Here is a 12033-nt window from a genome sequence, read left to right on the forward strand (position 1 = left end):
GTACTAACAAACAGATGTAAAACCCATGCGCTCCCATACCGCAGAGCTTCGGGGTTTCAAAATAGAACAAGCTCAAAACAACTCGGACCAAAGTAGCCGGCAAGTCTGAGTGTTAATGGAAAACAAACCAGGTTTGGGGTTTGCTTGTTCGATGTGACTCAGATTTCACATTCCTGTACCAAAACACGTACTGCTATAGTAACTTCACAACAAGCACTTCTAAAACGATGCTTCTCAATGGATTTGTTCATCTAAATAGTGATAATTATGTCATTGTTCATTTGCTCTCATGTCAATACCAACCTATATGACTTCCTAGGAGCACAAAGATTCTATTCTATAGTTATAAGTTTCTATAGTTACACTCTTAAAAATAAAGAGTTTTTTTTTTTTGAGGTATTTTCGGTTCCCCAAAGAACCTTCGATTGAACACTTCTTAAAAGAACCCATTTTCTTTTTTTTAGTGTGAAAAACCTTTTAATAATCTAAAGAACCCCTTTCCACTATAAAGAAACTTTTGTGCAAGGTTCCATGGATGTTTAAGGTTCCTAGAACCACAGATGTCAAGAACCTTTATTTTTTTTTAAGAGTGTATCATGAATTCTTTGCAAACAGCACCATAAAAGTAATCATAAAAGAAGGCTTATGTGCTATATTCCAAGTCATATATTTAGTGGAGAAACACACTGATATTTAAGAAGTTACTCACCAAAAATCAGTTATAGATTTAGTGATTTGAACCCAAACTGAATCCGTCCAATTTGTAAACGAATCATTCAGTTCAGATTTAGGAACTGGATCAATTGATTCATTAAACTACCCAAATAACAACATAACAGCTGTAATTTCAGTCTGTTTTCCCACATATCTGTTGTGTAACCTCAAAAGACTTGAAATATAGCGCACAAGTTGTTTGGAACACTTTTACGATTTTTTTTTCTTGACGGCCCCTGTGCTCATTCACTGTTATATTGAAAAATTGGCCAGGATATAAAAAAAATAAAATAACACATTTTGTATTATACTAAAGAAAGTCATGTGTCTTTAAAAAGACATGAAGGTGCTCAAATAATCACAGAATGTAAATTTTTTAGTGAACTATTTCTTTATCTGTCAAACCTATACTGATATATTTCTCACTGCACTGTACCTCAACACTGGCCGCCGCAGTTCCCTCGGGTGACTGGAGTCTCTGCCAACCTGTACTTGAAATATATGGGGAGAGGGCACAGTATCCAGCATAACAAAGCCTAGGGGGATTTGACTCACAAATAGAGATGGGAGAAGACAAAGACAAAGGAGAGAGGAGGGGAAAAGTCTAATGGAACACTGCCAGACCAAAATGGTCTCATTCGCCCATGACAACACAAGTGGGTTTTTGCATTAAGATCAGAAGACGCAAGATATAATGGAAAGATAGCAATATGACATTATACTTATCGCAGAACAACGTCTCCTCGTGAAGCACATATAAGTAAAACTTTGGCTTAAAAGGAAATTCGATTATATGAGATAAAATCAGTTCACCTGGTGATAGTAAAAGATAGTAAAAAACGGAGTCCGTTCAAACCAGGCGAAATGATGTACAGTTGTGTTAGGCACGCTACGAATGTAACAGCTCTCAATCATGGTGATGATACTCACCACATGAGCTTTCCCACAGTTCCCATGGGCACTGTGTCATCACAACTCCAAATACTGCAGCAATGAGAACAGTGTGGGATTCACAGATTCACGCAAACGGTATGAAATGATCACTTCAAGATGGGGAGACAAAGAAAGAACGTTACGGAGACAAATAAGCTCTGTCCCAAAACCTAGTATTCTGCCTTTCTGCCTCCATAAGCAGCATCCAAACTGAAATGGAACATCAAAAGTTACTAATTTGGAATGCTTTATATAGAAATAAACTTTGAGCGTCATATAATAGCGCTGCTCATATTGAGAGCACAAGATACTCAAACGATTTCAATACAGGCTATGCCAGCCAAGTTTTCAATGTTGCAAAACATTTCTATTTTTTTAAGTGCTTTTGAACTTACTACTAATCAAAGAATCCTGAAATAAAATATTATCACAGTTTCAAGACAAATATTAAGCAGCACAATTGTTTTCAACATTGATAATGAGAAATGTTGTATGAGCACCAAATCAGCATCTTAGTATGATTTCTGAAGGATCATGTGACACTGAATACTGGAGTAACGGCTGCTGAAAATGTAGCTTTACCATCGCAGAAATAAATTACATTTAGAGAACAATTATTTTAAATTGTAATAATATTTCACAATTGTACTGTTTTTACTGTATTTTTGCTGTTTTTCTGTATTTAATTTACTTAAAACACAATACAAATAAAACAAATACACATAATTTTGTTTAAAAAGTCTAATAGTGAAATCAAAATCTGGTGTAGAAACAATTTTCACTCAGACATAGCTAGTAAATTTCACAATTAAGTACAAATAAACACCAACACATAGAATTAAACATTACATTTTGAAGTAGAACAACAGAAACAGTATTTTCTTGTAAAACATACTCCAATAAAGTTTTACTTACAAATGCAAAAAAAGAAAAAAAAAAAATATTTTTACATACAGTGCATGAAATATACAGTATAAATATATATATATTTTTTAAACATACTTTGTTGCAGTGCATTCTGGGATTGTATTTGTTAAAGATGAATGTGATTAGACAAGCTATCTCAGGAGGCATCATAATTAATGCCTACCATTTGAAACAGCCTTTGCATCAGATATGCGCCTCTGCTGCCTCTGTAGGTAGAACACTAGGTTTTGGGACAGAGCTATAAACTTCATCACATAGGAAATAACACCGAACGAGTGGCTGGACTGATAGCGGCAGAAGCGGAGAAAGAAAAGGGCGGAAACATGAAGACAGAAGGAGCACTGGCCAGGTAGATGGAGGGAGAGAAGGAAGAGAGAGGGGCGCAGCGGGGAGCAGCAGGGGCTGGGGGCTGGCTCCAGGCATAGAGGGGGCATGCAGGGATTTACTCGCAGATCAACAATAGCACACTCAATAAACCCCCTGTGGACGGGGGAAACTGATCCACCTCGACACACGTGAGCCCGAATTTACAAATGTTTACATCCTTTAAGGAAAAGAGGAGAAGCTGTCGATCCTGCTCGATATTTGCAATGAGCTCCAGAAGTAAACAAAATGTGGACGGGCTTTCTATGGCCTGCTTCCTTTCCCCATCATTCTCCCTCCACACCCTCCTTTTCCTATTTAAAAGACCCTGGAAGGAAATTATCCTGTTTGGCACATGAGCCGATATTGAGATGCACTCACTCAATACAGCAGCCTGTCTCAGGCTCTTAAACACACTGACAATGAAGTGGTAGTTATTTTTACGGACTGACTGACTGAAAAAGAGAAACCAGTTTTCGGTTTGGCCCAATGGAAATATCAACATATAACCATAGTTTCCCAAATTTTATATTTACTGCTGTTATTGTTAGCCATTACTATTATTATTAGCCATAATATTTGATGTGTGTATACTATAAAACAGTAATATTTTGTACAATTTAAAATAACTTTATTTAGTTAGTTCATAGTTTTTAAGTGTAATATAAACATCAAATTTATTTCTAGAAATTTTAGTAGAAATCTTAAATAGAAATCTTTAATAGAAATCTTTTGTAACATTATAAATGTCTTCACAGTCACTTTTAAACAATTCCATGTGTCCTTGCTGGAGTATTAATTTCATAAAAAAAAAATTGACCTTGACCCCAAAAGTTTGTACAGTATATTCATATTGACACAGAATTTAGGAGCCAGTCATCATCATGCATTGTTGTATGGAAAAGAATGTCTTTCGGGAATTTTGATAATAAATGTGTTCCACAGGAGAAACAAGTCATAGAAGTCACACAAAGCAAAGTCATTCCTGTAAAGCAATTGATTTACAAATGATCTACAGTCTCATTCACATCTGCAGCACAAACTGCTGGATGAGCAAAGCGTTGAAGTGTAATGCTCCTTCCCAACGAGGAACATTTATCAACAAATTATTTCGCCTGAATGGGATTTGTTGTATAGTGTTGTTAGTGAAAACATGAATAATTTAACACATTATTTTTCAAATACAATTTGTCCCAGAAAGACCCTTTTGGCAGAGGCAATAGAGCGTGTGCTTGTGTTCTAACCCTCCGTGTCTTTTTCACCTCTAGAGTGTGAGCAGGAGACAGACAGCTTTCAGAAGGCTGAGGTGAGGACAAGAGGCTCATGTACTGGTTACCGGCTCAGTGAAGCCAAAGCAGAGCCAGCAGCCTGTGCTTTACACTAACGCAACCCAAAAAAAGCACATAAAAGAGTCTTTCTCTCTGCCCCAACTCAAAACCACATCTTTAAAAAAACTCGGCTTTAGAAAAAACAACTGCAGGCTCCTCCAAACACCTCAGACCATAGAAGTGGCTGACCATCTCCATGCTCGGACTCCTAAATGAGGAGCCGTCCCTCTGAGGACAGCGGCTATGTTCATCTAAAAAAAGTCCATAAGGGAACACATGCAGAGATCTATTGTATTTTATATACAAAATAAACACACCTCTAGCGTAGTCCTCAACTTTTTGTACAAAGTACAAAGATGGACATCAATTGGCAACCTATGGAGCCCCTAAAAATGAGATGGGAGCGAAAAATTTCATTTAAATTATTTTGCAAGTGAACGCAAAGTCTCTCAGTTGAACACAAATGTGACCCTGGACCACAAAACCAGTCATAAGGGTCCATTTTTAAATAAGATTTATACATATGATGTATAAATATTTGGCCGAGATATTATTATTTTAAAATCTGGAATCTGAGGGTGTAAAAAAATCTAAATATTGAGAAAAACGCCTTTAAAGTAGTCCTTAGCAATGCATATTACTAATCAAAAATTAAGTTTTGATATATTTACGGTAGGCAATTTACAAAATATCTTCATGGAACATGATCTTTACTTAACATCCTAATGATTTTTGGCATAAAAGAAAAATCGATAATTTTGACCCATACAATGTTTTTTTGGCTATTGCTAAAAATATACCCCAGCGACTTAAGACTGGTTTTGTGGTCCAGGGTCACAAATGTTTTTGCAAGAAAACGCAAAGTTTCTTGGAGGAACACAATACATTTGCAAGAAAATGCTAATGTTTTGTGTGTGAACGCCAATACTTTTGTGATAGAGCGCAATGTTTCTTGGAGAAAAGCAATCGTTTTTCGAGAGAATGCAAATGTTTTGTGTGTGGTCACAAATTTTCACTGGGAAACGCCAATACTTTTGTGAGAGAACGCAATAGAAAACACAATACTTTTTGCGAGAGAATGCAACAGTTTTGCTAAACAATGCAAAATTTCTTGGGAAATGCAATACTTTTGTGGGAACTCAAAGTTTCTCAGGGGAACACAACACTGTCACCAAAGAAAGTTCCAAAATTGTTTATTGTACGTAAGTAAACAGAAGTGTCTTTAAAATCAAACATTAAAGGGGTCATATGATGTTGCTAAAAAGAACATTATTTTGTGTATTTGGTGTGATGAAATGTGTTTATGCGGTTTAAGGTTCAAAAAACACATTATTTTCCACATTATTGTGTCTCCTCTTTCCCCCGCCTTTCGGAAATGCGGCAATTTTTACAAAGCTCATCGTTCTGAAAAGCGAGGTGTGCTCTGATTGGCCAGCTATCCAGTGCGTTGTGATTGGCCAAATACCTCAAGCGTGTGACGGAAATGTTACGCCCCTACCTTACTGTGATGCCCTGTTCCAGAGCGACGAGACAAAAACATTAAAACCCATTATAAACGAGGCATTTGTTGCATCCAGTGGGGACATATTTACGGATCACATCTGAATATTTGGGTTGAACTGTTCAGGAACAGTGCTGTAAATACAACTTAACCACTGATTTCTAGTCGTGTCCTCTTTTGGAAGGCCAAACAAAGTAGTTTCGCTTTCACAAGCATCACATACGGCGGGCTTGAGAACGGTGCAGCCGGCGGGCTTGAGAACAGTGTGGCCGGTGGGCTTGAGAATGGCGCGGCTGGCAGATACGACGAAGGAGCGTCCGGCGGGCTTGCGGCAACCACATGTAACGACCCCGTGCTGGACTCCGCATGGATCAGCTCCAGGCATGACGAAGCAGATATCGTCCTCTTTTGGAAGGCCAAACAAAGTCGTTTCGCTTTCACAATGAAGCACACAGCGCCTTCACGACATGGCGGCAGCAACAATACTACAGCGAGAATAAAAGTTACGCCTTCTTTCTTTGCGCGAACATTTGGGGGGCGTTATGCAAATCTTCCCACATCGTGACGTAGACGTGGGGGCGTGTTAGAACGAGTCGTTTTAGGAGGGCGTGGACAAGTCTTAACTTTTATAAAGAATATCTCTTTGGATTTGAGACTTTAGTCTTTGCAAATTTACAGATCTTCTTTATGCACCAAGAGCTTGTAACCACTTTTGTAACACAAAAAAGAAATTGAAATAGCATCATATGACCTCTTTAAACCTGTCTATATTATTTACAAATCAAATATTGCTGTAGAAAAACAAACAGGAGATCCATTTCATAGATAATTTGGACTTTTTATAAAGGGGTTAAACAGCCTCAGTCATTATGTGGTTGGGTAATTCCAGATGGACTAGCGTTCATTATCAGGCTGGGGTAACTACTGCCGACAACTGTGAAACCTGTGTCAAAAAGTCTGTTTTCTGACCAGCCTTCATTTGCATGTTTGAATAATACATAGTGCTTATAAGCATATTAAATGGAGCAGATATGCACGTCATTTGAAGGAAGAGATCAGACCTTCCCAGTTAATTATGAAGATGTCAAATGTCAGGCAGTGAACCTCTGCCCCTGGGGTCGCCCCATTTAGTTTAGTGATTATATGCACAAACTACAGATAAAGTGTCATCATACAGGTTATTAGAGCTGAGAAAGACTCCCTCTGACTCTCATTACCATTCAAAGCCAAAGAAACACAAGAAACGAGTGGAACGCTATCACTTACTTCACTTTTCTGCAATGTTAAAGCTGAAAAAATACTCTGTGCAAGTACGTGAACACAAGAGCACATGTTGCCGCAAGGGGAGCCATAGCGGGAATTGGCATAAAAGCCTCAAATACTGATATGGTGGAGCAACAGTTTAATGCTATTGCAAAGTCAGTGTGTTTATACTATAGCAATTCACCCGAATAATGACATATCTGGTTTAATGGATATGAATGTAATTGAATGTAACTTTATCGCCCCCTTGAGTACTGAGGTTTGTTACTGCCTAGACATCACACCCACATACCGCCCACATTGTGTTCGCTGAACATCTGCATATGGAAAGTATGGAAGCCCGTTTCCGCTACTGAATAAAAAAATAAATAAAAAAGGTAATTGCGACTTTTCATCTTACAATTCTGACTTTTTTTCTCACAACTGCGAGTTTACATCTCACAATTCTGAATTTTTCTCACAATTGCCTGATACAAACTCGCAATTTTGACTTTTTTTCCCTCAGAATTGTGAGACATAAACCTGCAATTCTGAGTAATGAAGTCAGAATTGTGAGATACAAACTCGCAATTGCGAGAAAAAAAAGTCAGAATTGTGAGTTTATATCTCGCAATTCTGACTTTATAACTCGCAATTGTGAGTTAATATCAGGCAATTCTGAGAAAAAAAAGGCAGAATGGTGAGATAAAAAGTCGCAATTACCTTTTTTTATTATTATTCAGTGGCGGAAACTGGCTTCCATAGGAAAGTGGAACCAATTGTGCAAAGGCAAAAGTCTAAATCTGATTGGCTGACTTCTACAGGTTTTCCAGTGACCTAGTGTCCTAGTGTCCAATGATCTTTAATGGTCTGAAAGCTTTGTTTACAAGTAAAGTTCAGGACTTAATAAAAAAAAAAATACATTCAAGAGTGTTGTTTGAGGCACTTAGTTGAATTTAAAAGAGATGTATTCACGTTTACCAAAAGGATCCAGGAAAAGTACTATTTTCCATTTTATGTTATTCACATACTTGCCTCGTAATCTCGTAATCTTATTGTTTTTTAAAATAATTATTTGTATGACCAAGATGACACAAAAAAGAGCATTATGATTAAAGTAAGGTGATTTTATTATGAGAAGAAAAAAATTCGCACAACAAAATTGCACCACAATATATTAACAATCTACTAACTAAATCAACAAGGAATATTATTGATTTTAATATTCCAGTCATAGTCAAAAATGTCAGGATTTATTTGTTTTGCTATTGGATTAATTAACTCACCCAAATGCATCTTATTCATATGATTAATTTTTTTTTAAATATATACAAATCATAAATGTAATATTACTACTTGTATCTTCATATACTAACTACGGTACGTGCTAGTAATATCACATTACTTGAAATGTAAGCTACGTTGCGAATACATTCTTTTGCAACGCTGCACTAAACTATGGATAAACAAAAGCTTTTTTTTCATGTTGTTTTTCTTCATTGTTGATACACGTTTAAATTCAAATCCAATTAATATAGACATAAATAAAAAAAATATGGCTAAAGCAAACAAACTTTCTATCAATGATCACTCATTTTTCCTTCAGCCTTCTGCAGTATTCATATGAGCCCCAATTCTTTGTCTTTGTCTTTCCCACAAATCCACGCCAGTCTACAGTGAAGTGTTCATTTAATAACTCATTAAATGGAGCAAAAGCATGTTAAGATTTCCACCTTTCAAGTCCAGAGCCGGTTTAACAAGCCAGGTGTTGGTGCGTTTGTATTCAGGCGGTGAATATGTGAGTGTGGCGTAGGCCAGTCTGCTTAAGCCATTACTGCGCCATTAAGACCAAAAAGAGCTCCAGAGTCAGTGAGTGGAAAAAAAGAACGGTGAGGGCCTGAGAGAGCCGCCAGTCAAACAGGTGAGCTCACTGTGTGTTTCTGTCAGTCACATCTCTCTGAAGTTCATTTATAGAGGGGCAAGATGCCTCACTAGTTCCTAACAGGTAAAAGGTACCATAATATCAGCCCCTCAGAGAGAGCAGCACAACCTGATGTGTTCTTTCAACTGTACTAAACTGAGTCCAGGTCACAGAAGTGTGGCCTGGACTGCCCTGATTAAGAGAGAGAGAGAAGTTGAGAAAAGAACGGCAAGCAAAATGAAAAATGAAGCACTGACCGACTGATCCATTGGAGATTCAGCACAAAGAGGTTGTTGAGGGGACGTTGGACCCTTGCTCCTTCGGCTGCGGTGGGGACAAAGAGCCAGGGCCTTTCGTCCGCAGTGCTGAGCACACTCAATATTTCATCCTGTCCTGAAGGCCAGAGCTGCTCAAGGCCACATCTCAACCTGGTCTCAAGGAAACTCAAAGCATTTTTATCCAAACTGAAACCCACCCAGAGCGCCCCTCACGCCTCAAACTGATGCACAAACAGACTCTAATTCATCGGCTAACATCTCTGCTGAAAATATCAACTAGTTTTGCTTGTGAACTTTTTGGCTAATTCGCCACATAGACCAGTACTAAAAACCAGTATTAACCAGACTTGAATTTACACGCTGGTCTGTACAGGTCTCTAGCCAGGCCTTGAATCTCTGTGGTTGAATCTCAGAGAAATCAAATACACACAGGAGCACCATTTACAAAACATAAGGGAATCATATGCTTCATAGTTGCTTTAGAAAAACACTTACAGAACCACAGTTGATTCCTAAGAGACAATAGTAATCCCATAATGCACTATTTACTGAAACATTATCAGTGAAAGTGTGCATGACATACGATCAGGTTGAGACAGAATCTTTGATTTTTTTTTCTGCATGAATTTAGGAGGGAAAATCTGTAAACATAATGTATACATTACATTACAAACAATGAAACAAACACAAACGTGTGGAATCCAGTTTCTGCAGAGAAAAAAAAATAAAAGTGTAATTGCTTCATATCTAACTGTGTGAAATTATTATTATTTTTTATTTAATATTTTTATTTTACTCTGAAACCGGCTCCTATAAAAAAAGCATTAAAGGAATAGTTAAACCAAAAATTAAAATTAGCTGAAAAATTACTCACCCTCAGGCCAACTAGGTTTGTTTCTTTGTCGAAACAGTTTTGCAGAAATGTAGCATTACATCACAGCTCACCAATGGATCCTCTGCAGTGAATGGGTGCCATCAGAATGAGAGTCCAAACAGCTGAAAAAAGCATCACATAATCCATAAGTAATCCACATGACTCCAGTCCTATATTTAACATCTTGTGAAGCAAAAAATTATATGTTTGTAATAAGTGAACCCATCAAGGCATTTTTAACTTCAAACCATTGCTTCTGGCTAAACTACAGAGTCCTCTATTCATAATATTGCTTTCTTCAGTGAAAAAGTCTTCTTTTTCAGGAGAGAAATATGAACAGATCAAGCACCATAAGAAAAGTCTGGATTTTGATGTAAAAAGACAACAGGGGATGAAAGCGTTGGTATGGATTATGGACCCGTAATTTAGCCAGAAGTGATGGTTAAAGTTCAAATGCCTCGAAGGATTTGATTCTTACAAACACGCAGCTTTTCACTTCACTAGACATTAATTGATGGACTGGAGTCATACGGATTACTTGTGGGTTATTGTGACAAACAAACGCATCTCCATCTTGGATGGCCTGGAGGCGAGTCCATTTTTAGCAAATTTTAGTTTGCTAATTTAAAGAATGTTAGTCTATTAACCAAATTTACTTACAGTTCAGCAGTTTCATTCTTTGTGTCCCAGGTCACAACACAAGCAATAACAGACACTTTTTGTACAAGGACACAAGGTCCACTATCTTTCAAGAGAGAATGGCATCAATCAGTTTCAGCAAAATCTCATCGCAGCATTTCAAACCGAATCCAGAATTACACGTATGCTTCTCGCCATTGTTTTGTTTTGTCTCATTTTCCTCAAGCCTGCCGTTATCAGACAGTTAACTATGTGTGCATTTTCAGGCCTTTGACTGCTTGCTTTCTTTTTTTCTGGCACGGGTGTGTACGTGTGTGTGTAAGTGTGAGTTTGCGAACGTGCTCTGGCTTTGTTTTCCTTTTTGAAAATTCCTTTGATGTGCGTGTTTATTTATTTATTTGTGTTGTGTGCAGGCCTTTTCGGCGGTTAAGGCTACAGTAGATGTGCTGTGCACAGCTCAGACTGCCATCCATCACTCGTGAACCTCTTTGACGGCTGAACCTCTGACCTCCTCTTCCCAGCATCCTCCTTTTGCTGCTACTGGAACACTTTTAAAGTTACATCGTGCCCAGACCGATTTCATAAGGCTTTGCATGTACCTGGACAGAGATTAGCGTATGAGAGGGTAATGGCATATTTCCCTGGAAATGCCCAAATCATTTTTATATTGTTAGTAATACAGTTTATAATATGCATTTGCAGGTGATTCAGAGAATGAATAACAGAAAATGTTAAGGAAGAGGGACGTCGTTTATTGATGCCATTATAAAGTACAAAAAAACCCAGATTGAACATTTTTTATATTTTTCAACAAATGCTCAGTATAAGGCGCTAAACAAAATGTTGATTGTTAAGTATAGTACTGAAAACCAAAGTAAATATTGAATCAAATATGTTATGCAAACTTTTTTATGTTATAGTGATTCATATAACTATTCAACACACTATTCAAAAGAGGTCTCTTATGGTCACCAAGTCTGCATTTATTTGATTAAAACAGTAAAACCTATAATATTGTAAAATATTATCACAATTTAAATAATGGTTCTCTATTTTAAAATGTCATTTATTTCTGTGATGACAGCTGAATTTTCAGCAGTTATTACTCCAATGTTCAGTGTCACATGATCCTTCAGAAATCATTCTAATATGCTTATTTGGTGCTCTTCCTATTAAAGTATTTTTGTGGAAAACATGATATATTTTCAGGAATTAAATGAATAGAAAGTTCAAAAGAAAAACAATCATTTAAAACTGATTTATTCATTCATTTAGTTAGTTATAGCTAAAGGGGTCATATGATGCCTGTTTTC

This window comes from Sinocyclocheilus grahami, unplaced genomic scaffold (genome assembly GCF_001515645.1).
Source record: "Sinocyclocheilus grahami isolate Dianchi unplaced genomic scaffold, SAMN03320097.WGS_v1.1 scaffold26.1, whole genome shotgun sequence".
Lineage (NCBI taxonomy): Eukaryota > Metazoa > Chordata > Actinopteri > Cypriniformes > Cyprinidae > Sinocyclocheilus > Sinocyclocheilus grahami.